The sequence below is a fragment of the Saccopteryx leptura genome, chromosome 1 (genome assembly GCF_036850995.1).
Source record: "Saccopteryx leptura isolate mSacLep1 chromosome 1, mSacLep1_pri_phased_curated, whole genome shotgun sequence".
Classification (NCBI taxonomy): Eukaryota; Metazoa; Chordata; class Mammalia; order Chiroptera; family Emballonuridae; genus Saccopteryx; species Saccopteryx leptura.
Genome location: NC_089503.1, coordinates 71,927,145 through 71,954,157, shown reverse-complemented (window position 1 = coordinate 71,954,157; position 27,013 = coordinate 71,927,145). Strand labels below are relative to the sequence as shown.

Sequence of the window (27,013 nt, the reverse complement as noted above, 5' to 3'; positions counted from 1 at the left end):
GTGCGGATTCATCTGGTTTGAGCAAAAGCTCACCAACTTGGACCCAAGGTCGCTGGCTCGAGCAAGGAGTTACTCGGTCTGCTGAAGGCCCGCGGTCAAGGCACATATGAGAAAGCAATCAATGAACAACTAAGGTGTTGCAATGTGCAATGAAAAACTAATGATTGATGCTTCTCATCTCTCCGTTTCTGTATGTCTGTCCCTGTCTATCCCTCTCTCTGTAAAAAAAAAAAAAAATTTCTGACACCCATTGAAACAGTAGGAATTTTATTCAAGGCTATTGTAATACATGTCAAGAGGATTGATAAGCCCTGGCCGGTTGGCTCAGTGGTAGAGCGTTGGCCTGGCGTGCAGGAGTCCCGGGATCGATTCCTGGCCAGGGCACACAGGAGAAGCACCCATTTGCTTCTCCACCCTTCCCCCTCTCTTTCCTCTCCGTCTCTCTCTTCCCCTCCCACAGCCAAGGCTCCATTGGAGCAGAGTTGGCCCGGGCGCTGGGGATCGTTCCATGGCCTCTGCCTCAGGTGCTGGAATGGCTCTGGTTGTGACAGAGCAACGCCCCAGATGGGCAGAGCATCGCCCCCTGGTGGGCATGCCGGGTGGATCCCGGTCGGCGCATGCAGGAGTGGGACTGCCTCCACGTTTCCAGCTTTGGAAAAATACAAAAAAAAAAAAAAGATTGATAAAGTAGGAAATAGGGCTCAGCTCTGAATACAGCAAGGACAGGAGGTGATTTATAATCAAGTAGCAGAGTGGGAGCAAATGTGTTCAGGACATGCCATCCACAATATGCTGCTTGGGTATATTAGTTGTTTTGAGCTGAAGTTCTCTATGAGCTTCCCTTTATCTGCTTAAAGACAGATCCTCCAAAAGGAACTCAACTGTCATGAATCCTCTTTCTAGGAGTTTCATCACCAGGGAAAGACTGACTCTCATCACAAAAAAGGAGATTATTTCCTGGCCAGGTACCTCAGATAGGTCAAGTATCGCCCCAATACACCAGTGGTTCTTAAAGTGTGTGCCAGGGTGCACTGGTGCACCCTAGATTTCCAGGTGCACCCTACAGTATTCCAGAGAAATATGTGCCTGTTGGGGACCAAAAAACCAACAAGGCCTGACCTGTGGTGGCACAGTGGATAAAGCTTCAATCTGGAAATGCTGAGGTCGCCAGTTCGAAACCCTGGGCTTGCCTGGTCAAGGCACATATGAGAGTTGATGCTTCCTGCTCCTCCCCCCTTCTCTCTCTCTCTGTCTCTCCTCTGTCTCCCTCTCTGTCTCTCTCTCCTCTCTAAAAATAAATAAATAAAATTTAAAAAAAAACCCAACAGGGTTTTTGGAGTTTAGATTTTTGCAGGACAGAGGGGTGGGGAATTGGCTATAAGCTGAGAGTCTGCCCAACCCCCCCCCCCCACCTCACTTGCCTGATTAGGTTGCAAAAGGCTGTAAAGCTGTGGTGCTGGATTGTTTACATTAATCCCCATGTTCCCCAGAAAGACTAGAGGTAAGTTTCTTCTATCCTTTGTTTGGTGTAAAGTTAAGATAATATGTATGGTGGGGGTTTTCTGCACTCAATACAATTAAGAGTAAAAAGAGTGGAATTCTTTAATGTATTGACGAGGAAATGAGAGTTTGCCTTTCAAATATATGCCCAAACATTGAAGAAATGGCTAGGACACATCAGGCTCATGTTTCTCATAAATGCAAGAATGAAAAAACTTAACACATTCACACCGGGACCTGCCAAATTTACTAAATCTTACTAAGAATGTATCTATATATATATAAAGATAACTTTTTTGTTGTTTTTTTTTAACCCCTCTTTTGTACAAATTTTAAAAAGCATAACTCAAAAATGTAACATAAAACTTTTTTAATGTCAGAATTAATTTAATTTTGTCATATTTATTTTGTTTAATTACCATAAAAGCACGCTTGGACTTGATATTCTTTTCCTTTAATATTTGACATAATTATTATAACATATTTCTCAGAAATCTGTATATAGTTCACCTACAATTATTTGTAGGATTTTAAGTGCGCCTCAACTTCAAAAAGTTTGAGAACCACTGCAATACACTGAGGTTGCACATCCAATCCCCGGTCAGTGTGTATACAAGAATCAACCAATGAATACATAACAAATCAATGTTTCTCTCTCTCTCACCCTCTCAAATAAATAAATAAATAAATAAATAAATAAATATCTGTAAAAACTTTTTAAAAACAAGGGGAGATGAGAACTCCACACCCAAAATTTGTCACAATCTATCTCCTATTATTTTTTGTTTGTTTTGTCTCTCATCTATTCTAAGGGTCCATTTAGTTTTCAAAAATATCATTTGCTCTCCTCTATGTGGCATACATTCGTTCTTCTCTTCCCCTATTGAGATGGTATGATGTCTCAGATCTCACTATTTCTTTTGGGTATTCACTTTTTCCCCATGTGATGCCCCTGTATATGTAATATAAAAATTTAATAAATTTGTATACCTTTTCTCTTGTTAACCTGCCTGTTTGCAGTTTATTTCATAGATGCAGCTATTAAAACTAGGAGGGTAGCCTTACTAGGCAATGACACAGTGGATAGAGCATCAGACTGGGATGTGTAGGACCCAGATTCAAAACCCTGAGATCGCCGGCTTGAGCGCAGATTCATCTGATTTGAGCAAGGCTCACCAGCTTGAGCCCAAGGTCGCTGGCTTGAGCAAGAGGTCACTCGGTCTGCTGTAGCCCTCCCCCCCCCCCCGTGAGAAAGCAATTAATGAACAATTAAGGTGCCACAACGAAGAATTGATGCTTCTCATCTCTCTCCCTTCCTGTCTGTCTGTCTCTCTGTGTCTCTATTACAAAGAAAATACATACATAAATAAGGAGGATAGAGGGATGTCTTTACTCCCCTATGTTGCTGGATGAAAACTTACCAAAGGAGACATCCAGGATAGGAGGAATTCTTCCTAACCCAACACTTGCCAGAGTCATCATATAGATCAAGGGTGGGGAATAAGGAATTTGATCAGATATCAAGTGTGATCAGTTATCAAGGGTGGAGGATTCTCTCTAAACTGACTTAGCAGAATTCTTGCTATAACTAGACTCAAGGACAAGACCTAATATAGAGGGGGGCTCAGGGGAGCCTGACTAAAGTTTGTTCAAGAAGAATCTTTGTTGAAAGCCGATCAACAGCTGCTGATTGACACAGTCACAGCAAAGAAGATCAACATCTGCTGATTGACACAGTCATAGCAAAGAAGAAGAGGTGCAGCGATACTTCCCCCTTTTTAACTTCTTGGATTCAATTGGTTATTCTTCCTCCCTGTTTCTGGGGGTGTGTGCTTTCATTTATGGCACACGGATAATAGCATCGTGCTTTCCCTGCAGATTCATAGTAATTTCTCTGGAAATGAGACAGAGGGTGTGAATTCCACAGAAAAACCTATAAACCCACTTACCTGGGCCTGTAGACATAAGAGGCTGGCTATGATATCCCCTTAAGGGGCTAGATTGTAGAAAATATCCTCCTAAAAATTATATTAGGGAAGTATAGCTTGTGACTCATAAATAGATAGGAAACAGAGACTAAACACAAAAGCACTTTTCAGCCTTTACCTATTCTATTGTTTTACCCCCTAGTCCTTTACACATTATAGAAGAATAGAAAAACTTCCCATGCCTCTCACATACCTAGCCTTCAGGTAGTTGGACGTTCTGGGAATAATAGTTGGGATTACTAATAGATGAAAATAGTAGACAAACTTAATTTTTACTAGACAATAGGTTGCTAAGTAAGACAAAATCAACAGGGTCTTTTTAGAAGCTTGCGCCAATATTTTTGCTGCTGTTCAAGTTATTGTATAACTGTACTTAATGACTTACCACCTGATTCATAGCTTAAAGAAATGTACTCACCCTTTCCTGGAATATTTACTCATATTAAAGCAAAAATAAGTGTTAATCAATATATTCCGCATACCATATGATTATAATTTCAATGTATTCTGCATACCATGTAATTATAACTAAGTGTATAAAAATAAAGCTATACTAGCCATTGGCACAGATGCCTGGTTGATGAGCTAAAAAAAATTTGGCTCTCGCCTGACCAGGTGGTGGCACAGTGGATAGAGCATCAGACTGGGAGGCAGAGGACCCAGGTTTGAAACCCGAGGTCGCCAGCTTGAGCACGGGCTCATCTGGTTTGAGCAAAAGCCCACCAGCTTGAACCCAAGATCGCTTGCTCCAGCAAGGGGTTACTCGGTCTGCTGAAGGCCTGCAGTCAAGGCACGGTTTGAGAAGGCAATCAATGAACAACTAAGGTGTTGCAACACGCAATGAAAAAATAATGATTGATGCTTCTCATCTCTCTCTGTTCCTATCTGTCTGTCCCTGTCTATCCCTCTCTCTGACTCACTCTCTGTCTCTATAAAAAATAAATAAATAAATAAATAAATAAATAAATAAATAAAAATTAAAAAAAAAAAAAGAATTCGGCTAACTCGTTTCGTGCTGACACCGTCCATTCCTATGGGACCCCTGGATCCACCCCAGGGCGGTACCCCGGCAAATCTTTGTCCCTATTTTTTTGTGTGTGATAGAGACAGAGAGACACAGAGAGAGGGACAGATAGAGACAAAAAGATAGGAAGGGAGAGAGATAAGAAGCATCAATTCTTCATTGTGGCACCTTAGTTATTCATTGATTGCTTTCTTATATGTGCCTTGACCAGGGAGCTACAGCAGACCAAGTGACCCCTTGCTCATCAAGCCAGCGACCTTGGGCTCAAGCTGGTGAGCCTTGCTGAAACCAGATGAGCCCGCACTCAAGCAGGCGACCTCAGAGTTTCAAACCACCACCTGGTCAGGCCCTAGTTTTCTTTAAACTATAGAATGCTTCATGAATTTTTGTGTCATTCTTGTGCAGGGGCCATGCTAATCTACTCTGTATTGTTCCAAGTTTAGTATATGTACAACTTTGTCACTAATTTAACATATGTAATAGCACAGGTTTTCTATTTAGAGTGTTATCTTTATGGTACTAATTTAATAAATAGAAAAGCCTAATTACCTATTAAAAATCTTAAGTTTTGCTTAACCTGTGTGGTGCCGTGGATAAAGCATGAACCTGGAAAGCTGAGGTCATCAGTTCAAAACCCTGATCTACGGGCGCTGAGGACAACTCCATGGCCTCCGCCTCAGGCGTTAGAGTGGCTCCAGCCGTAACAGGTGTGACATCCCTGATGGACGGAGCATCGCCTCCTGGTGGGCTTGCTGGGTGAATCCCGGTCAGTTGGGTTCTTCCAGGAGTCTATCTGACTGCCTCCTGGCTTCTAGTTTCGGAAGGGTACAAAAGTAAATAAATAAATAAACAAGTAAAAACCCTAGGCTTGTCTGGTCAAGGCACATACAAGAAGGAACTACCACATGATTTGATGCTTCCCGCTACTCCCTCCCTCTTTCTCTCTCTCTAAAATCAATAAATAAAATCTTTGAAAACAAAAATATTGACCTGTGTTGGCTCAGTGAATAAAGCATCCACCTGGTTTTTTTGTTTGTTTGTTTTATTTATTTATTTCAGAGACAGCGCGAGAATCAGAGAGAGGAATAGATAGAGACAGACAGACAGGAACGGAGAGAGATGAGAAGCATCAATCATCAGTCTCTTCAGTCTCTCGTTGAGACACCTTAGCTGTTCATTGACTGCCTTCTCATATGTGCCTTGACCGTGGGTCTTCAGCAGACTGAGTAACCCCTTGCTGGAGTCAGCGACCTTGAATCCAAGCTGGTGAGCCTCCTGCTCACACCAGATGAGCCCGCGCTCAAGCTGGCGACCTCGGGGTCTCAAACCTAGGTCCTTCCGCATCCCAGTCCGATGCTCTATCCACTGCGCCACCACCTGGTCAGCCGCATCCACCTGGTTTTGCTGGTGCAAAACCCTGGGCTTTCCCAGTCAAGGCACATATGAGAAGCAACTATGAGTCTGTTTCCTGCCCCCTCTTCTCTTTCTCTTTTGGTCTCTCTCTCTCCCCCCTCTAAAAATGAATTTAAAAATAAAAAATAAAAGCCTGACTAGGTGGTTGCGCAGTGGATAGAGTGTCTTACTGGGATGCGGAGGACCCAGGTTCAAGACCCTGAGGTTGTCAGCTTGAGCACGGACGGGCTCATCTGGTTTGAGCAAAGCTCACCAGCTTAGACCCAAGGTTGCTGGCTTGAGCATGGGGTTACTCAGTCTGCTGAAGGCCCACGGTCAAGGCACATATGAGAGAGCAATCAATGAACAACTAAGGTGTCGCAACATAAAACTAATGGTTGATGCTTCTCATCTCTCTCCGTTCCTGTCTGTCCCTATCTATCCCTTTCTCTGACTCTGTCTCTGAAAAAAAATAAAAAATAAATATTAATAAACTATATGTATATTATTTAAAAAATAAATAAATTAAATTTTTTTTAACCTATTGGTTTATATAAATCAATTGAATTTATGGTATGTTTACTTATTTATTTAAATTTATTGAATTTAGAGAGTAGGGGAGAAAGAAAAACATCAATATATTGTTCCACTTATTTATGCATTTATTGGTTGATTCTTGTACGTGCTCTGATCAGGGATCAAATCCACAAACTTGGCATATGCTCTAATCAACAGAGCTACCAGGTGAGGAAAAATCTTAATTTTTAAAAAATTTATTTATTGATTTTAGAGAAAGGTAGGGAGAGACAGAGATAGAGACAGAAACATGGATCTGTTCTTCTGTGTGCCCTGACTGGGGATCAAACAGGCCACCCCTGTGCATTGGGACTACACTCTAGCAAACCAGAAAAGATTCTGCCAGGGAAAATCTTAAGTTTTTTACACTGACTTCTTCTACTGTGAAGGATTTCAGAAACTATCACAGTTGGAGAGGTCTTACCACCTGCATTTTACAAATGTGAGAAGTATGGATTAGTGTAAATAAACAGCCCAAAGACACATAGCTTTTCAAAATGGCAGAGCTAGGGATGTTATTTAAGTCTGACTGGGTATGTTTGTCTCAAGATGAAGGATTCAGTCAGCTCTAGATTTCTATAATTCTACTCTGAGTTTGATCTTTAGATCAGTATTTTTCAACCAGTGTGCCGCGACACACTAGTGTGCCACGAGACATGGTCAGGTGTGCCATGGGGAAATTAAACATGGGTCCCCAAACTATGACCCACGTGCTGGATACAACCCACGGAGGCTATTTATCCGGTCCACCACCAGCCACCTCCATCCGAACATAAACATTCCCCTCACAATCCCTCCAGCTATCAGTGACAGGAAGACTGGAGGCACAGGGAACGCTCACTGACCAATCACCTTCTAGGATGCATCCCGAACACTAGCAATGAACCAATAGTAGGCTGCCTCTCATCCGCTGCGAGTAGTTGAAGCTGCTACTCCTCCCCATGGTCCCGATTTCTAATCCTGGTCAGGACTGGAGGTAAATGTTGCCACCACTAGATGAAGCCTCAGTCTCAGCTGGTTATGTCTATCTTGATGGTGTATATAGATATTTAACCTTTTTCTTTTTAAAAGAGGTCCCCGCAGAGGGTGATATACAATGCATCACAATGTTATCTAACTTTAAAGCTAAAGTTTGCTGACAGTTTTTGGTTATCTGTTGCCAAGGAGTTCCCCATTTTGGCCAACAAAGCTATTTTGACATTGCTCTCGTTTTCAACCACATATCTATGTGAGCTGAGCTTCTCAAGCTTGACTGCAATAAAAACTAAAAACAGAGAGAGACTGAGAACTGTTGAGGAAGAGCTTCGTGTGTGTCTTTCTACCATTCCTGCCAGGATATCCCTTTTGTGTTCATCGAAACAGGCCCAGGTTTCACGCTAAGTGAGTATAAATACATTTAGAAACTATATTATTAACTATATGTATAATATGTACTGTGTTAGAGTGTCATTTTGGTAGGTGGTGTGCCCCAGCATTTTGTAAATGTAAAAAATGTGCCATGGCTCAAAAAAGGTTGAAAATCACTGCTTTAGATCACGTAATTTTTTATGTACTATTGAAGAAAAATTGTCTCACTTAGGACAGAAAGAGGGCATTACTGGAGAAACTGGGGAAATCCTAACAAAGTCTGCACCTTACTTAATAGTTATGTATAGCCCTGGCCAGGTAACTTAGTTGGAGCATTGATCCTATGCACCAGGGTTACAGGGTTAATCGTTGGTTAGGGCATATACAAGAGGCAACCAATGAATTCACAACTAGATGGAACAGCGAACCGAGGTTTCTCTCTCTCTAGCTCTCTCTTTCCCTTCCCCTTCTCTTTCTTTCTAAAATTAATAATATAAAAATTTTAAAATTAGTTATGTATATATTTCAATTTCTTAATTTTTATAAATGTACTGTGTTAATGTAAGATGTTAACAATGAGGAAAATTGAGTGAGGGGGGTACAAAAACTTTCTTTGCTATTTTTGCAAGTTTTCTGTAAAATTATTCCCCTCTAAAACCTTACTTTTTTCCTTTTTTTCATCAGATGGGTAATGTGCTGATGTTGTAACAAGGTTTAAGGGGGCACATCTCACACAAGAGCATGAACACCCAATCAGCACACTTATGAATTACAAAAGAATCAAACCCTTATTTATTTATTTATTATTTTTTATTTATTGATTTTTAGAGAGAGAGGATAGAGAGAGAGAGAGAGAGAGAGAGAGAGAGAAGGGGGAGGAGCAGGAAGCATCAACTCCCATATGTGCCTTGACCAGGCAAGCCCAGGGTTTCGAACCAGCAACCTCAGTCTTCCAGGTCGATGCTTTATCCCACTGCGCCACCACAGGTCAGGCTCAAACCCTTATTTAAAAAAAAAAATCTCTTATTAGATTGCTGAGAACTCTAGTCAGAAATACCCTTTAGCCTTCAAATGAGTACTCTAGCTTAGAAAATTTTTAAAGATCATTTATGTATAAAGGAAAAGAAAATTCTCAGCCTCCCTTGGTATTATCTTCTAGTATCTTATAAGCTTCATCTCAGGAAATGAATTTCAAAAGCTAAATTAAATCCTTCCCATTACAATTGAAGTCTATTTCTCATTCATTCAACATTTTTTGTCTTTCAGCTTCATAAATAGCAACTGTTCATCATCTCTCAGGCAGTGTATAATCATATACATGCAGATTTAGTTTTCTATGAACAAAACATCATATGGCTTCTTCTGAATATTTTTAAATCAATCAGGAGGAATTTACTAAATGCCATTTTGTGCAAAGCAGTATAGTAATTGCAGAGGGCGGGGGAGGAGATAAAAAGGGAAAAACAGCCTGACCTGTGGTGGCGCAGTGGATAAAGCGTCGACCTGGAAATGCTGAGGTTGCCAGTTCGAAACCCTGGGCTTGCCTGGTCAAGGCACATATGGGAGTTGATGCTTCCAGCTCCTCCCCCCCTTCTCTCTCTCTGTCTCTCCTCTCTCTCTCTCTCTGTCTCTCCCTCTCCTCTCTAAAATGAATAAATTTTTTAAAAAAATTTTAAAAAAGGGAAAAACAGACATAGTCCCTATCTTCAAAAAGCCTAATATTCTTCCAACATTAAAAAATGTCCCATGTGCCTGACCTGTGGTGGCACAGTGGAATGCTGAGGTCACCGGTTCAAAGCCATAGGCTTGCCTGGTCAAGGCACATATGTGAAGCAACTATGAGATGATGCCTCCCACTCTCCCCAACTTCCCCACTTTTCTCTCCCTCTCAAATTAGTAAATAAAATCTTTTTCTTTCTTCTTCTTCTTCTTTTTTTTTTTTTTTTTTAGCAAGAGAGGGAGAGGGACAGTGTAATGCCAGTGGCTATGGCCATGCAGGTTCACATTGGATTCGGGCAGACGAAAAAGGAACTGTGGGGCTGGAGAATGGTGTGCCATTCTGTTTATTAGAGTCTTGCAATGGCTGATGAGCAAGCAAGTAGGGCAAACTGGTTCCCTCTCCCTCTCAGACTCAACAGCAAAGCAGGCCCGGATGGAGGGTAGGGACCCCTTCTCCAGCAAGCAATGGCCCCTTCCAATGGTGGCAGTCAATCTGCAATTTATACTCTGCCACCCTGAGGGCAAGCACCTACAGCCTTAAACATGGTGCTGTCCTGTGCTCACACACCAATCAGGCAAAGTATAAGATAGCAACCTTAATACACTAGTTTGCCCAACACACACACAGGGACAGACAGAAAAGAAGAGAAATGAGAAGCATCAATTCTTTGTTGATATACCTTTATTGTTCATTGATTGCTTTCTCATATGTTCCTTGACTGGGGGACTCCAGCTGAGCTAGTGACCACTTGCTCAAGCCAGCGACCTTGGGCCCAAGCCAGCAACCATGGGGTCATGTCTATGATCCCACACTCAAGCTGGCAATCCTGTGCTCAAGCCAGATGAGCCCATGCTCAAGCTGGTGACATCAGGGTTTTACCATCTGCCCAAATCCGATGTGGCGACCTGGGTCCTCAGTGTCCCAGGTTGATGCTCTATCCACTGTACCACCTCCTGGTCAGGCTATAAATAAAATCTTTTAACAAATAAAAATGTCTCATGCATTCAAAAATGTTTACTGAATACCCACTATGTGCCAGGCACTGTTCTAGGAGCTGGAAATCCCTTATTTAAAAAATTTTTTTATTGATTTTAGCAAGAGAGGGAAAGAGAGAGAGAGAGAGAGAGAGAGAGTAACATCAATCTGTTCCTGTATGTTCCCTGACCCGGGATCGGAGTGGCAACCTCTGGGCTTTCAGGCAGTGTTCTAACAAACTGAACTATCCGGTCAGGGCTGGGAATCCTTGATAATAAGCAAAAACAGTTCCATACTGTCATAGAGCTTACTGTCCAGTGGCGGAAACAAACATTAACCAAATACTCACAAACAAATGTAAAATTACAATTGTGTTAAGTACTATGAAGAGGAAGTACAATGTCAGGGCTGCTGCTTTCTGGCATTGTATCTTTGTGCTATTTTTCCCACAGACAGAAGCAGCCCAGAGTAGGTAGAGCTTGCCAAGCAGACTATGTGTCAGTCAAATAAGTTTGCAAATATGATGTATATGTTTGCTCGCTTATAGTTTGCATTGGATGTGGGCGGACAGGCTGTAAGCAGGCAGGATCATTATAGCCTAAGGCTTAGTTTTAGTTTTTTGTTGTTGTTCTTTTGTTTTGTTTTTGTTTTGCACTTTATTGGTTTGAGAGAGAGAGAGAGAGAGAGATGGGAGTGTGTAGGGGAGAAGCATCAACTCCTAGTAGTAGTTGCTTCTGGTATGTGCCTTGACCAGGTAAGCATGGACTTTCTTGTTTGTTTGTTTTTGTTGTTGTTTTTTTACAGAGACAGAGAGGGAGTCAGAGAGAGGGATAGACAGGGACAGACAGACAGGAATGGAGAGATGAGAAGCATCAATCATTAGTTTTTCGTTGTGCATTGCAACACCTTAGTTGTTTATTGATTGCTTTCTCATATGTGTCTTGTCCGTGGGCCTTCAGCAGATGGAGTAACCCCTTGCTCGAGCCAGCGACCTTGGGTCCAAGCTGGTGAGCTTTGCTCAAACCAGATGTGCCCGTGCTCAAGCTGGCCACCTCGGGGTCTTGAACCTGGGTCCTCAGCATCCCAGTCTGATGCTCTATCCACTGCTAAGGCTTAGTTTTAAGACTAAGCTTTTCCCCACACCCTTGACTGTTGCCTGATATGGGGTGGTGCACTCTCATGAGGAATCCCATTATGCCTCAGATAAGTGATTTTGTATCAGAGACTTCCTAGTTTGCATATTGGATTAAAGGTTTTGATTTCTACACTATAAAATGGGGCAGACCATGAGCTTGCTCTCTCTCAGTTCCTGAGATTGGCATTAGAGAGAAGAGCAGAGAGGAGAGCAGAGAAAGGCCACGTGGAGGAGAGGAGAAGCAGCCAAGATGGCAGAGTGCTGAAGGAGAAGCCAGTTTGTGCAGAGTTTGTGCAGGGAGAAGGAGACGGGGTACAGAGGTGAATAAGGCGAAGTAGAAATCTTTGATTCTAGGAAACTCAGATAAGTCAGTGGCTTTGGGAGCCCTGAACGGAAAGGGAAGTGTTTTCGCACTGTGTGTATTTCTCGCCCACTGGGTGCGAGCTAGGATTAAAGCTAATGGCCCGCCAGTTCTTGGCTCCTTGTTTCATTACCGTCTGTCCGAATAAAATGTGAACGTGCACGGGCCAGGAGGCTGTGATGGTGGCCGTGGCTACTGGCTTTACACTATGCCTTTTTTTTTTTCCACCCAGAGAATGTCTCTGATGAACTAGAAAAAGGCAGTGCTTCTTCCAGGTTGACACAGCCCTGCTCCATGTGCAAGGCTTTGTGCATGGAGCACAAACTGGATTTTGGCTCTTTCTCCTAAGCTAGTAACCCTTGTTTAGATGATCAACCTCTACAAGCATACACAGCAGCCCTACAAACTGTTAAAACAAAACAAAAAATAAACAAACAAAAGGTTGCGCCTGACCAGGCGGTGGCGCAGTGGATAGAGCGTCAGACTGGGATGCGGAAGACCCAGGTTCAAGACCCCGAGGTTGCCAGTTTGAGCGCGGGCTCATCTGGCTTGAGCAAAAAGCTCGCCAGCTTGGACCCAAGGTCGCTGGCTTGAGCAAGGGGTTATTCAGTCTGCTGAAGGCCCACAGTCAAGGCACATATGAGAAAGCAATCAATGAACAACTAAGGTGTCGCAATGCGCAACAAAAAACTAATGATTGATGCTTCTCATCTCTCCATTCCTGTCTGTCTGTCCCTGTCTATCCCTCACTCTGACTCTCTCTCTGTCTCTGTAAAAAGAAAAAAAGAAAAAAAGAAGGTTCCATGGACACAGGTAATAAAGTGAGATTTGAGAGGGTTTCCCTGAGGAACAAACAAAAGAATTAGAACTGAAAGAAGAATGGGAGTTAACCAGGTAGAAAGGAAGAAAGAGAAACATTTAGGGAGCAGTAACAATATGAGCAAAGGCCCTGGGGCAGGATAGGACTATATATTATTGAAAAACTGAAAGCTTAGTGCTGGTAAATGTAAAAAAATGACAAAAGCTTGGTGACAGGTAATACTATAAAATTAGGCAGGGGCTCTGTAAAGCCAGTAGCCACGGCCACCATCACAGCCGCCTGGCCCATGCAGGTTTGCATTTGATTCAGACAGAAGGTAATGAAATAACGGAGCCAAGAACTAGTGGGCCATTAACTTCAATCCTAGCTCGCACCCAGAGAGCAAGAAATACACACAGTGAGAAAACACTTCCCTTTCCATTCAGTGCTCCCAAAGCCACTGACTTATCTGAGTTTCCTAGAATCAAAGGTTTCTACTTTGCCTTATTCACCTCTGTTCTATCTCCTTCTCCCTGCACAAACTGCACAAACTGGCTTCTCCTTCAGCACTCCGCCATCTTGGCTGCTTCTCCTCTCCTCCACGTGGCCTTTCTCTGCTCTCCTCCAGCATGGGCTCCTCTGCTCCATTTTATTTTTTATTTTTATTTTATTTATTCATTTTTAGAGAGGAGAGAGAGAGAGAGAGGAGAGAGAGACAGAGAGAGAGAAGGGGGGAAGGAGCTGGAAGCATCAACTCCCATATGTGCCTTGACTAGGCAAGCCCAGGGTTTCGAACCGGTGACTTCAGCATTTCCAGGTCGACGCTTTATCCACTGCGCCACCACAGGTCAGGCCTCTGCCCCATTTTATAGTGTAGAAATCAAAACCTTTAATTCAATATACAAATAAGGAAGTCTCTGATATAAAGTCACTTATCTGAGGCATAATGGGATTCCTCATAAGAGTGCACCACCCCCCACCATGCTACAGTCAAAGGTGTGGGGAAAAAGCTTAGTTTTAAAACTACACCTTAGGATATAATGACTTTGCCAGCTTATAGCCTGTCTCCCACACCCAAAGAGAGCAAACATATATATCATATTCACAAACTTATTGACCAGCAGGGTCATATTACATAGGATCATGTGGATCATCCTAAGATTGTTTTATAAGATCAAATCTTGAAACATGTTCTACCATGCATGAGTTTGGATTCATGGCAGGCCCATACCCCTGGTCCTGTCATAGTGCCCCATACTAGAACAAACTAAGGCCTTCAACGATTGCCTTGCCTCTGCCTATAGGCTGTAGGCACTAAGTGGGTTATACAGTGGGAAAAAAAAAGATTGCTATGTAAAAGAATAACACTTGTTGCTAACACTTATACAGAAAGAATTAGAATGGCATTAACTTCTTTTATTTTTAAAATATTTTGTTCGTTCATTTTTAGAGAGAAGATGGAGGAAAGGCGGGAGGAGGAACAGGAAGCATCAACTTATAATAGTTGCTTCTCATACAGTATATGCCTTGACCAGCAAACCTTGAGTTTCGAGCGGATGAATCAGCATTTCAGGTCGAGGCTTTATCTACTGCATCCCCAGAAGTCAGGCTAATATTTTTGTTAGTATGTCATTAATATACAGTGAAATGCACAGGTCTTAAATATACAGTTTGGTAAGTTTTGACATACACGTACACCCATGCATCTATATCCCATCAAGGATTTTGTTTGTTTGTTTTTTGGTATTTTTCTGAAGTTGGAAACGGGGAGGCAGTCAGACAGACTCCCGCATGCACCCGACCAGGATCCACCCAGCATGCCTACCAGGGGGCAATGCTCTGCCCATCTGGGGTGTTGCTGTGCCGCAATCAGAGCCACTCTAACGCCTGAGGCAGAGGCCATAGAGCCATCTTCAGCGCCCGGGCCAACTTTACTCCAATGGAGCCTTGGCTACTGGAGGGGAAGAGAGAGAGACAGAGAGGAAGGAGAGGGGGAGGGGTGGAGAAGCAGATGGGCGCTTCTCCTGTGTGCCCTGGCCGGGAATCAAACCCGGGACTCCTGCACGCCAGGCCGACGCTCAAGGTTTAGATCAGGGATAGTCAACCTTTTTATACTACCACCCACTTTTGTATTTCGGTTAGTGGTGAAATTTTCTAACCGCCCACCAGTTCCACGGTAATGGTGATTTATAAAGTAGGGAAGTAACTTTACTTTATAAAATTTATAAAGCGGAGTTACAGCAAGTTAAAGCACATAATAATAATTACTTACCAAGTACTTTATGTCGGATTTTCACTAAGTTTGGCAGAATAAATCTTTATAAAACAACTTACTATAGTTAAATTTATCTTTTTATTTATACTTTGGTTGCTCCACTACTGCCCACCATGAAAGCTGGAATGCCCACTAGTAGGTGGAAGGGGCCAGGTTGACTACCACCAGTTTAGATAAAACTTTCCAACATTTTATGAAGTTCCCTCTTACTTTTTTCCATTGAAACGTCTCACTACCTCAGGCAACCACCACTCTGCTTTGGAATAATTCAGTGTGTGCTCTTTTGTCTCTAGCTTTTTCTACTCAGGGTAATGTTGTTGAAATTAAGAAAATGGTGTTAACTTTTCAAGAAAATAATTGTCTAGATCAGTGGTAACAGGCATAAAAATCATCTGAGCCCTGACCAGGTAGCTCAGTTGGTCAGAACGTTGTCCCCACACACCAAGGTTGCAGGTTCCATCCCTAGTTAGGGCACATACAAGAATCAACCATGGAATGCATAAATAAGTGGAACAACAAGCTAATTTTTCTCTTTCTCTCTCTAAAATCAATAAGATATATATATACACATATATTACACTAATGGCAAAAAGCTTAAAAAAAAAAAAAGAAAGTGTTGCCTGACCTGTGGTGGCGCAGTGGATAAAGTGTCGACCTGGAATGCTGAGGTTGCCGGTTCAAAACCCTGGGCTTGCCCAGTCAAGGCACATATGGGAGTTGAAGCTTCCTGCTCCTCCCCCCTTCTCTCACTCTCTCTCTCTCCCGCTCTCTCCTCTAAAATGAATAAATAAATAAAAATAATTTTTAAAAAAAGATTACCCTTTCCTTAAAAAAAAAAAAAGTGTTCATATGTTGCTCCCACCTTCTACATTCTCACAGGTGTATTAATTACCTTCACCCCAATAAAAAAATTTTCAAGTGAGAGGAGGGGAGATAGACAGACTCCTGCATGTGCCCCAACTGGGATCCACCCTGCAACCCCTGTCTGGAGGCCAATACTCAATCAACTGAGATATCCTCAGCACCTGAGGCCAATGCTCAGACCCACCTCAAAAACCCATGCTGATGTTCCAACCGATGCTCAAACCAATCAAGCCACTGGCTGTGAGATGGGAAAAGGGAGAGAAGGGGGAGAGGGACAGGGAGAGAAGTAGATGGTCACTTCTCATGTGTGCCCAGAATGAGGACTGAACTTCCGTATGCTGGGCTAATGCTCTATCCACTGAGAAAACCAGTCAGGGCCAATAAAATGTTACCACTACATTTAAACTAAAAAAAAATTTAAATTAAATAAAAAAAGAAAATGCTCTTGCTATCCAAAGTATGTAAACCACTATGAGTAAAAGCAAGGCTACTCTACAGTATACTGGATCCCATCCTAGACAGAGGGTTCCTCATTGCCAAGCTGAATGCAGAGATGATCCCGGAAATGTACTTTATTGAATGCTTCCCATGTGTCCAGTCCTGTGCAAAGTGCTTTCCAGGCAGCATGTCATTTTATCATCTCAGTAACTCTATGAAGCTGATACCATATTATTCATATTTTGTAGGTGAACTGTTTCTCCCTCAAAGTTGAGGGACTAGACAAAAGCCCCACGTCAAGTCGGAAAATCAGAATTCAAACCCATATTTGTTTGACTCAAGTGCTGATTCCTTTTCCTTTTATTCCCTTAAAAAATATGGCCCTGGTCAGTTAACTCAGTCAATTAGAGCGTCATTCTCAAACACCAAGGTTGTAGGTTTGATCTCCTGTAAGGGCACATACAGGAAGTGGCCAATGAATGCACAGCTACAGTGGGACAACAAATGCATGCTTCTTCCTCTCTCTCTCTCTCTCTCCCTCCCTTCTCTCTCTGTTTCTCTAAATTTAATTTAAAAAGTATGGAATGCTTCACAAATTTGCAGGTCATCCTTTCACAGGGGCCATGCTAATCTTCTCTGTATCATTCCAAAGTTAGTATATGTGCTGCCGAAGCAAGCATCTTTTCCTTGCTTTCTTTTTGCAACCTTTAAAAAACACTTTTTAATTGAATTTGTTGGGTGACATTGGTTAATAAAATTATATAGATTTCAGGTGTACAATTCTATAATATATCATCTGTATATTGTATTGTATGTTTACCACCCTATGTAAATGCTGATTTTTTAATCACTAACACATAAAATTTACAGAAGAAAGCAACCTTCAAAATTCATTTTAGTGCTAAAAATACTACTGAATCCTGTAATAGAAATATTCAATGAAAAATGCAACAGACTAGGGGAGTAATTTTATTTTTATTTGGGGGGGAAAGTAGTTAATATTTTAACTAGGTAGAAGTATGAGAAGCCTTCAGAAGAGGTAGGAGTTAGCTTGGAAAATAAAATTTTTTCTCAGTGTTTCCATAATAGAAACCGAGTGGCCTGACCTGTGGTGGCGCAGTGGATAAAGCGTCAACCTGGAAATGCTGAGGTCGCCGGTTCGAAACCCTAGGCTTGCCTGGTCAAGGCACATATGGGAGTTGATGCTTCCAGCTCCTCCCCACCTTCTCTCTCTCTCTCTTCCTTTCTCTCTCCTCTAAAATGAATTTAAAAAATTAAAAAAAAAAAAAAAAAAAAGAAACCGAGTAATGCCTGGCCTGTGGTGGTGCAGTGGTTGGAGTGTCCACCTGGAACACTGAGGTTGCTAGTTCGAGGCCTGGGCTTGCCCAGTCACAGCACATACAAGCCATCAATGAACAACTAAAGTGCAGCAGCTATGAGTTGATATACTTCTCATTCCTCCCTATATGTCCAGTAGTTGCACCCATCACAGCTGCCTGGCTCGTGCAGGTTCCCATTAGATTTGGGTAGATGGTAATGAAATAACAGGGCCAAGAACTGGTGGGCCATTATTTTTTATTCTAGCCTCGTACCAGCAGGTGAGTAAATACACACAATGAGAAAACACTTCCCTTTCCGTTCAGGGCTCCCAAAGCCAGTGCCTTTCTCCCGGTTTTCTGAGAATCAAAGGCCCCCACCAGTTCAGCGGAGCTCCCAAAGCCCCTCATCTCTGTATCCCTTCAGCACCCCACCATCTTGGCTACTTGCCTCCTCTGCAACAAAGTGGTCTTTGCCCAAAATGGCCTCTTAGCTCCTCCTTCTTCCTTCTTCTTAAAACCTTTCGGAGTGAAACCCCTCCTCCAGCAAACATTAGCATAACCAAGCCCCTTCCCAAGCATGAAGGTAATTAACAGTATCACCTGGGCAATGCAATCGTGTGGTCAACAGCCATTTTTAACAATAAAAGTGAGCAAAACCAAATAACACAAATTTTACAAACTTATTTGCCCACACTCCCTCTCTCTTTCTCCTCTTTGTGTAAAATCAATAAATAAAACCAAGAAAGAGCCTGACCAGGCGGTGGCACAGTGGATAGAGCGTCGGACTGGGATGCGGAAGAACCAGGTTCGAGACCCCGAGGTCGCCAGCTTGAGCGCGGGCTCATCTGGTTTGAGCAAAAGCTCACCAGCTTGGGCCCAAGGTCGCTGGCTCAAGCAAGAGGTTACTCGGTCTGCTGAAGGCCTGCAGTCAAGGCACATATGAGAAAGCAATCAATGAACAACTAAGGTGTTGCAACAAAAAACTGATGATTGATGCTTCTCATCTTTCTCCGTTTCTGTCTGTCTGTCCCTATCTATCCCTCTCTCTGACTCTCTCTCTGTCCCTGTAAAAAAAAGATCAGAAAGAAAGAAAGGAAGGAAGGGAAGGAAGGAAGGAAGGAAGGAAGGAAGGAAGGAAGGAAGGAAGGAAGGAAGGAAGGAAGGAAGGAAAGGGAAGGGAAGGGAAGGGAAGGAAGGAAGGAAGGAAGGAAGGAAGGAAGGAAGGAAGGAAGGAGGGAGGGAGGGAGGGAGGGAGGGAGAGAGGGAGGAAGGAAGGAAGGAAAGAAAGAAAGAAAGAGAGAGAGAAAGAGAGAGAGAGAGAGAGAGAAAGAAAGAAAGAAAGAAAGAAAGAAAGAAAGAAAGAAAGAAAGAAAGAAAGAAAGAAAGAAAGAAAGGCAGAGCTAATCCAGTGGATGCAAATACTGTATTCCAAGCACTAAGAAAGCACACCTTTTTTCCTTTGTTGTGGATAAAGGAAAGTTTATGGGGATCATTGATAGCCCAAATGAAATATCCTTGTGATTATGCAGTGTCTTTGCTTACCAGATACCACCTTTTGATTGCTAATTCACTTTTCTGGTTTCCTTGATAAAAGAAGGGGGTGCTCTAAGGAGAAGATATGTATATTTTAGTCATTAGAGAGGTACATTCCACAGCATGATTTTTTTAAACTTACTTATTGATTGTAGAGAGACAGGGAGGGCGAGAGAGAGACAGAAACATTGATCTGTTTCTGTAAATGCCCTGACCTGGGATAGAACCCACAACCTTAGCATATCGGAACAATGCTCTAACCAGCTGAACTACCTGGCCAGGGCTATAGAAATGTATTTTAGCCAAACAAAGGATACACCTGGAAGCAAGATCTCAAAAGACAGAAAAATTCTTCTAAGAAATTAATTTGCACCTGCTTTTCTGCATTTGGAATTAAGGAGGGAAAGTAAGGAAGATTATTACATGAAGGTGGGAGCAAGATGGGGATCTGATTACGGAACAGATAACAAGATTATGTGCTCTTTTGAGAGTGGTCATACTTTAAAAGGAGGGGTTTAAGAAGAAGCATTTAAATGATGTATTAACCAAGATTCACAGAAACAATGACACGGTTATTTAAGGCAAAATTAAGCCTTTTAATAAAGAAGTTATATTCCGGGGGTGAGATTACCCACCATGACCTGCCCAGTTAGGAATTTATGATCAGATTGCCCTGTGAGGTTACTTTCCTTAGACCCTTTTCTGTCCACAATTCTAATGTCTTGCTCTTCCAAAAGAAGGTGTATGAGCATTGAAAAAGACAGTATATGTGAAAGAGTGTTAGTCAAATAAGTTTGTAAATGTTATATATATGTTTGCTCGCTTATAGTTTGCATTGGGTGTGGGAGACAGGCTGTAGGCTGGCAAGGTCCTTGTAGCCTAAGGCTTGGTGTGTGTGTGTGTGTGTGTGTGTGTGTGTGTGTGTGAGAGAGAGAGAGAGAGAGAGAGAGAGAGACAGAGACAGAGACAGAGACAGAGAGAGGAACAGACCGGACTGAAAGGGAGAGAGATGAGAAGCATCAATTCTTTGTTGCGGCATCTTAGTTTCTCAGTGATTGCTTTCTCATATGTGCCTTGACTAGGGGGCTACAGCAGACTGAGTGACCCCTTGCTCAAGCCAGTGACCTTGGGTTCAAGCTGGTGAGCCATGCTCAAACTGGAGACCTCAGGGTTTCGAACCTGGGTCCTCAGTGTCCCAGTCCAACACTCTATCCACTACACCAGTGGTCCTCAACCCCCGGGCCACAGACCGGTACCGGTACGTGGGCCATCTGGTACTGGTCCACAGAGAAAGAATAAATAACTTACATTATTTCCGTTTTATTTATATTTAAGTCTGAACTATGTTTTTGTTTGTTTGTTTTAGAAGCTGGAAACGGGGAGGCAGTCAGACAGACTCCCACATGCGCCCGACCGGGATCCACCTGGCATGCCCACCAGGGGGCGATGCTCTGCCCCTCTGGGGCGTCGCTCTGTTGCATCCAGAACCATTCAAGCGCCTGAGGCAGAGGCCACAGAGCCATCCTCAGCGCCCAGGTCATCTTTGCTCCAATGGAGCCTCGGCTGCAGGAGGGGAAGAGAGAGACAGAGAGGAAGGGGAGGGGGAGGGGTAGAGAAGCAGATGGGTGCTTCTCCTGTGTGCCCTGGCCGGGAATCGAACCCAGGACTCCTGCACGCCAGGCCAATGCTCTACCACTGAGCCAACCGGCCAGGGCCCTGAACGATGTTTTATTTTTAAAAAATGACCAGATTCCCTCTGTTACATCCGTCTAAGACTCGCTCTTGATGCTTGTCTCGGTCATGTGATGCATTTATCCGTCCCACCCTAAAGGCTGGTCCGCGAAAATATTTTCTGACATTAAACCAGTCCGTGGCCCAGAACAGGTTGGGAACCACTGCACTACACCATCACCTGCTCAGCTTAAGTCTTGGGGGTTTTTTTGTTTTTTTTTACTTTTTTTAAAAATTTTATTTATTCATTTTTAGAGAGGAGAGAGAGAGGGAGAGAGAGAAACAGGGAGAGAGAAGGGGGGAGGAGCTGGAAGCATCAACTCCCATATGTGCCTTGACCAGGCAAGCCCAGGGTTTCGAACCGGCGACCTGAGCATTTCCAGGTCGATGCTTTATCCACTGCGCCACCACAGGTCAGGCCAAGTCTTGGTTTTAAGACTAAGCCTTTCCCGCTCTTTCAATACTAGGATCTTCTCAAAACTGAGCTTTTCCACACTCTTGACTATTGCATGATGTGGGGTGGTGCACTCTTATGAAGAATCTCATTTCTGCCTCAGATGAGTGGCTTTGTATCAGAGACTTCCTTATTTGTATATTGGCTTAAAGGCTTTTAATTTCTACATTATAAAATGAAGCAGACCAGGGCTCTCTCTCTTTCTCAGATCCTGCCATCAGCATTGCAGAGGAGAGGCAGCCAAGATGGTGGAGTGCGGAAGGAGAAGCCAGTTTGTGAAGAGTTTGTGCAGAGAGAAGGAGATGGGGAACAGAGGTGAATAAGGCTGGTGAGGTAGGAACCTTCGATTCTAGGAATACTCAGATGAGTCAGTGGCTTTCAGAGCCCTGAATGGAAAGGGAACTGTTTTTCCACTGTGTGTATTTCTCGCCTGCTGGGTGTGAGCTAGGATTAAAGGTAATGGTCCACCAGTTCTTGACTCCGTTGTTTCATTACCATCTGTTTGAATCAAATGTGGACCTGCACGGGCCAGGCGGTTGTGATGGTGGCTTTAGCTACTGGCTTTAAAAAGAATTTAAGACATTTATTAGTACACAAAAAATTATTGAATGATAAATTCATTTGTTTTTTTTTTTAAATGTTCTTTTTTTTTTTTTTTTTACAGAAACAGAAAGAGAGTCAGAGAGAGAGATAGACAGACAGGAACGAAGAGAGATGAGAAGCATCAATCATCAGTTTTTTGTTGTGACACCTTAGTTGTTCATTGATTGCTTTCTCATATGTGCCTTGACCGTGGGACTTCGGCAGACCGAGTGACCCCTTGCTCGAGCCAGCGACCTTGGGTCCAAGCTGGTGAGCTTTGCTCAAACCAGATGAGCCTGTGCTCAAGATGGCGACCTCGGGGTCTCGAACCTGGGTCCTCCGCATCCCAGTTTGACGCTCTATCCATTGCGCCACTGCCCGGTCGGGCCTTTCCCACCCTTTTTGATGTGGGGTGGTGTACTCTCATGAGGAATCCCATTATGCCTCACATAAGTGACTTTGTATCAGAGACTTCCTTGTTTGTATACTGGATTAAAGGTTGTGGTTTCTACACTATAAAGTGGGACAGACCGGGAGCTTGCTCTCACTCTATTCCTGAGATTAGCATTAGAGAGGAGAGCAGAGAAAGGCCAGGTGCAGGAGGCCAGGAGAAGCAGCCAAGATGGTAGAGTGCTGAGGGAGAAGCCAGTTTGTGCAGAGTTTGTGCAGGGAGAAGGAAGGAGATGGGAACAGAGATGAATAAGGCTGGTGAGCTAGAAACCTTTGATTCTAGGAAACTCGGATAAGTCAGTAGCTTTGCGAGCACTGAATGAGTGTGTTTTGTAGCCCAGTGTGTGTTTTTACTTGCCTGCTAGGTGCAAGCTAGGATTAATGCTAGTGACGCAGCAGTTCTTGGCTCCGTTGTTTCATTACTGACTGTCCGAATCCAATGCGAACCTGCATGGGCCGGGTGGCTGTGATGGTGGCCGTGCCTACTGGCTTTACAATTATGTTCTTAATTCTCTGAAAAATAGACTACAATTTTTTTTTTCTATTTTTTCGAAGCTGGAAACGGGGAGTCAGTCAGACTCCTGCATGCGCCCGACTGGATCCACCAGGCAAGCCCACCAGGGGGCGATGCTCTGCCCATCTGGGGTGTTGCTCTGTTGCAACCAGAGCCATTCTAGCGCCTGAGGCAGAGGCCACAAAGCCATCCCCAGTGCCCGGGCCAACTTTGCTCCAATGGAGCCTCCTGTGCAGGAGGGGAAGAGAGAGACAGAGAGGAAGGAGAGGTGGAGGGGTGGAGAAGCAGATGGGTGCTTCTCCTGTGTGCCCTGGCCGGGAATCGAACCCGGGACTCCTGCACGTCAGGCCGACGCTCTACTACTGAGCCAACCAGCCAGGGCTAGACTACAATTATTGCCAGGCTAATTAACTATTACTGTCTTAGAGTCTGTAATATTATTGGTAAATGTGCAATTCTGAAATAGAGCTTTAAGCATTGTCAACATAAGAAACTTCCAAACCTGTAAGAATATTTTGCATTTATTTGAGCCAAACTATAGACAAATGCCAGGTAGAAAATCTCTATGGATTGAGAAAGTGCTCAGGAAAATGGCGATTTTACCATTCATTTTTTTATACATTAGAATCAAAGGGGAACACTTAAGGGGGGAAGGAGTTACATGAAATTGATTGGTGGTAGATTAGGGAGGCAGGAGAAAGCAAAACAGGGAGATCTCTGGGATTGGGTAAAAAGTAAATATGTATATACTGAAACTATGTAGGCAGGAGTAAAACAGTTAATAGTCAACAATTAACATGATGACAATAACAATGAGGCAGTTTGTTGGTTCCTGCTCTGGTAGGATGTCTGCCCTGGGGCGGGGGGGGGGTTAGGAAAAGATTACCCTTACATTTCCAAGGCCTGCTATCAGGTACATTATTGTAGATACAAAAGGCAACATGCTGGCTAGATTAAGGTAAGCATTGACCTTTGTTAGAGAAAATTACCTCCTTCCCGGCTGGATAGCATCATCACTGGTTACAGCATCATCCTCAAGTGCAGATTTGCCAGTCTGATCCCCAATCGTGGCACATGCAAGAACAGATTGATGTTCCTGTCTCTCTATGTGTGTCTCTCTCTCCCTTCCTCTCTTGCTAAAATCAATAAATAAAAGTTATTTTAGGACATGACTACCCACCATGAACTGCTTTTAGTTAGCAAGTCTTAATTTCAGACCATCCTGGCCTGATCTGTGGTGGCGAAATGGATAAAACTTTGACCTGGAATGCTGAGGTCGCCAGTACAAAAGCTTGGGCTTGTCTGGTAAAGGCACATATGGGAGTTGATGCTTTCTCCTCCTTCCTTCTCTCTCTCTCTCTCTCCTCTCTAAAATGATAAAATCTTAAAAATATATATACAAATAATTTACTTGGAAATCAGATAATCCTGTATGGGTAGACCAATGGCCCCTTTCTCAGGAGAAATTTAGGGCAGCTGCTCAATTGGTACAAGAGCAGCTACAGCTTGGGCATATTGAACCATCTAATAGCCCATGGAATACACTTCCATATTTTGATCTTCTTGCCTCCTGGATTATCAAGGGGCATAGGCGCCTGTTGGGCAGATAAAATGTATTATGCTCACTTTGTTAAAGATGGAGGCCGTCGCCCAGGTGATATTAATGTGTGTTGAGAATCCTTGTAGCCTGGGGCTTGGTTTTGGGATTAAGCCTTTCCCACCCTTTTTGATGTAGGGCGGTACAATCCTATCATGCCTCAGAAAGTGACTTTGTATTAGAGACTTCCCTATTTTGTATATTGGATTAAAGGTTGTGAAGCTACACTATAAAATAGGGGCGGAACGGGAGCTTGCGCTCTTGGTTCCTGAGATTATCATTAGAAGAGAGAGCAGAGGAGAGCAGAGAAAGGCCACGTGGAGGAAGCCAGGAGAAGCAGCCAAGATGGCAGAGTGCTGAGTGAGATGCCAGTTTGTGTAGAGTTTGTATCTGGGATAAGGAAGGAGATGGGGAACAGAGGTGAATAAGTCTGGTGAGCTAGAAACCTTTTATTCTAGGAAACTCGGATAAGTCAGTGGCTTTGTGAGCACTAAATGTGACTGGGTTTTGGAGCCCAGTGTGTATTTTTTTTACTTGCCCGCCGGGTGCAAGCTAGAATTTAAGACTATGGCCCATCAGTTTTTGGCTCCACTGTTTCTTTACCGACTGTCCGAATCCACTGCGAACCTGCATGGGCCAGGAGGCTGCTTTGATAGTGGCAGCCCTGGCTCCTGGCTTTACAGCGCCCCTTACAGTTTATAGGTTTTGAGCCTCAAAATTATTGTTGTTCCTTTTTTCAAAGGATCAACAACAATGGCTCTGGGAAACTTCCACTAAATGGCAAATCGCTCTTGCAAATCAATGGACAACTTTATACTGAAACTGTCAACTTAAAATCAGCTCAAAGTCGAGAATTATATGCCATTATCATGGCTTTTCAGCATTTGCCATATTCCCCCTTTAATCTATATACAGACAGCAAATATTTACTTATGGTGTTTCCACTATAAAGACTGCTGTCTTAGGGACAAATGCTGATGAACTATTTCAGCAGTTCCTCCTTCTTCAAAGACTTGTATGTCAACATAGAGCTCCATATTTCATAGGACATACTCGAGCTCACTCCATGCTTCCTGGAGGTTTAGCTGGAGGTTTAGCACAAGGGAATGCCCCCCCACCTTTTTTTTCTTTTCTTCTTTTTTTCTTTCTTTCTTTCTTTCTTTTCTTTTTTCTTTTTTTTTTTTTTTTTTTTTTTGTATTTTTCTGAAGTTAGAAATGGGGAGGCAGTCAGAGAGACTCCCGCATGCGCCCGACCAGGATCCTCCCAGCACGCCTACCAGGGGGGAATGCTCTGCCCTTTTGGGATGTTGCTCTGTTGCAACCAGAGCCATTCTAGTGCCTGAGGCAGAGGCCACGGGGCCATCCTTAGTGCCCGGGGTGGCTTTGCTCAGGTGGAGCCTTGGCTGCGGGAGGGGAAGAGAGAAACAGAGAGGAGGGAGAGGGGGAGGGGTGGAGAGGCAGATGGGCGCTTCTTCTGTGTGCTCTGGCCGGGAATCGAACCCGGGAATCCTGCACACCAGGCCAATGCTCTACCACTGAGTGAACCGGCCAGGGCCTAGGAATGCCCTTGTTGATCAAGCTACCGAAAAGAAAATTATTTGGAGCAACCATGACAGATCGAGCAATTCAGTCTCATACTATTCAACACCAGAACGCTGCAGCCCTGTGTAAACAGTTTCAACTTTCTCGGGAAGCAGCACGGCAGATTGGGAAATCCTGTCCAAGGGGTTCTATACTACAATCTGCCCCTTCATTTGGAGTTAACCCTCAAGGACCCCTACCAGGACAACTTTGGCAAATGGATGTTACTCATATACCTTCATTAGGCAAACAGTCCTATGTCCACATTACAGTAGATACATATTCTGGATTTATAGTAACCTCTGTCAGAACAGGAGAGACTGCTAAGCATGTTATAGCTCATTGTCTGTATGCATTGTTCTATTATTGGATTTCCTAAACTGGTTAAACTGAAAATGCTCCTGCATATGGAGCAAAAGTATTTACTGTATTTTGTCATTCTTACAATCTTTAAAGTTAAGGTATTATTAAAGTGTACCCAGCAAATATTTTAAGGTCAATTTAAAAATAAAAAATTTAAAAGGGGGTAGTCATATCCTGGAACTCCTACGGGTCTACCATATCATGCTTTTTACTTAAAAAAAATTTTTTTTAATTCCTTTTGAATGCTGATGAACAGGAGACGCCAAATCTTTTTCACCCAGGCCCTGGCCGTTTGGCTCAGCGGTAGAGCATCGGCCTGGCGTGCAGGGGACCCAGGTTTGATTCCCGGCCAGGGCACATAGGAGAAGCGCCCATTTGCTTCTCCACCCCCACCCCTCCTTCCTCTCTGTCTCTCTCTTCCCCTCCCGCAGCCAAGGCTCCATTGGAGCAAAGATGGCCCGGGCGCTGGGGATGGCTCCTTGGCCTCTGCCCCAG

At 43.4% G+C, this 27,013-nt stretch overlaps 4 non-coding genes across 4 annotated transcripts; 1 reads left to right on the top strand and 3 right to left on the bottom strand.

Annotated features, from left to right (window-relative positions):
* Positions 1-4,872: 4,872 nt before the first annotated feature.
* LOC136390248 (U6 spliceosomal RNA) lies at positions 4,873-4,975 on the bottom strand. The gene has a single exon (XR_010748677.1). It is a non-coding gene; the product is annotated as a U6 spliceosomal RNA (small nuclear RNA).
* A 3,530-nt stretch (positions 4,976-8,505) lies between these two features.
* LOC136389974 (small nucleolar RNA U13) lies at positions 8,506-8,608 on the bottom strand. The gene has a single exon (XR_010748510.1). It is a non-coding gene; the product is annotated as a small nucleolar RNA U13 (small nucleolar RNA).
* A 5,409-nt stretch (positions 8,609-14,017) lies between these two features.
* On the top strand, positions 14,018-14,150 carry LOC136389846 (small nucleolar RNA SNORA42/SNORA80 family). Its single transcript, XR_010748407.1, has one exon. It is a non-coding gene; the product is annotated as a small nucleolar RNA SNORA42/SNORA80 family (small nucleolar RNA).
* Positions 14,151-16,967: 2,817 nt separating this feature from the next.
* On the bottom strand, positions 16,968-17,074 carry LOC136390231 (U6 spliceosomal RNA). Its single transcript, XR_010748663.1, has one exon. It is a non-coding gene; the product is annotated as a U6 spliceosomal RNA (small nuclear RNA).
* Positions 17,075-27,013: the final 9,939 nt, after the last annotated feature.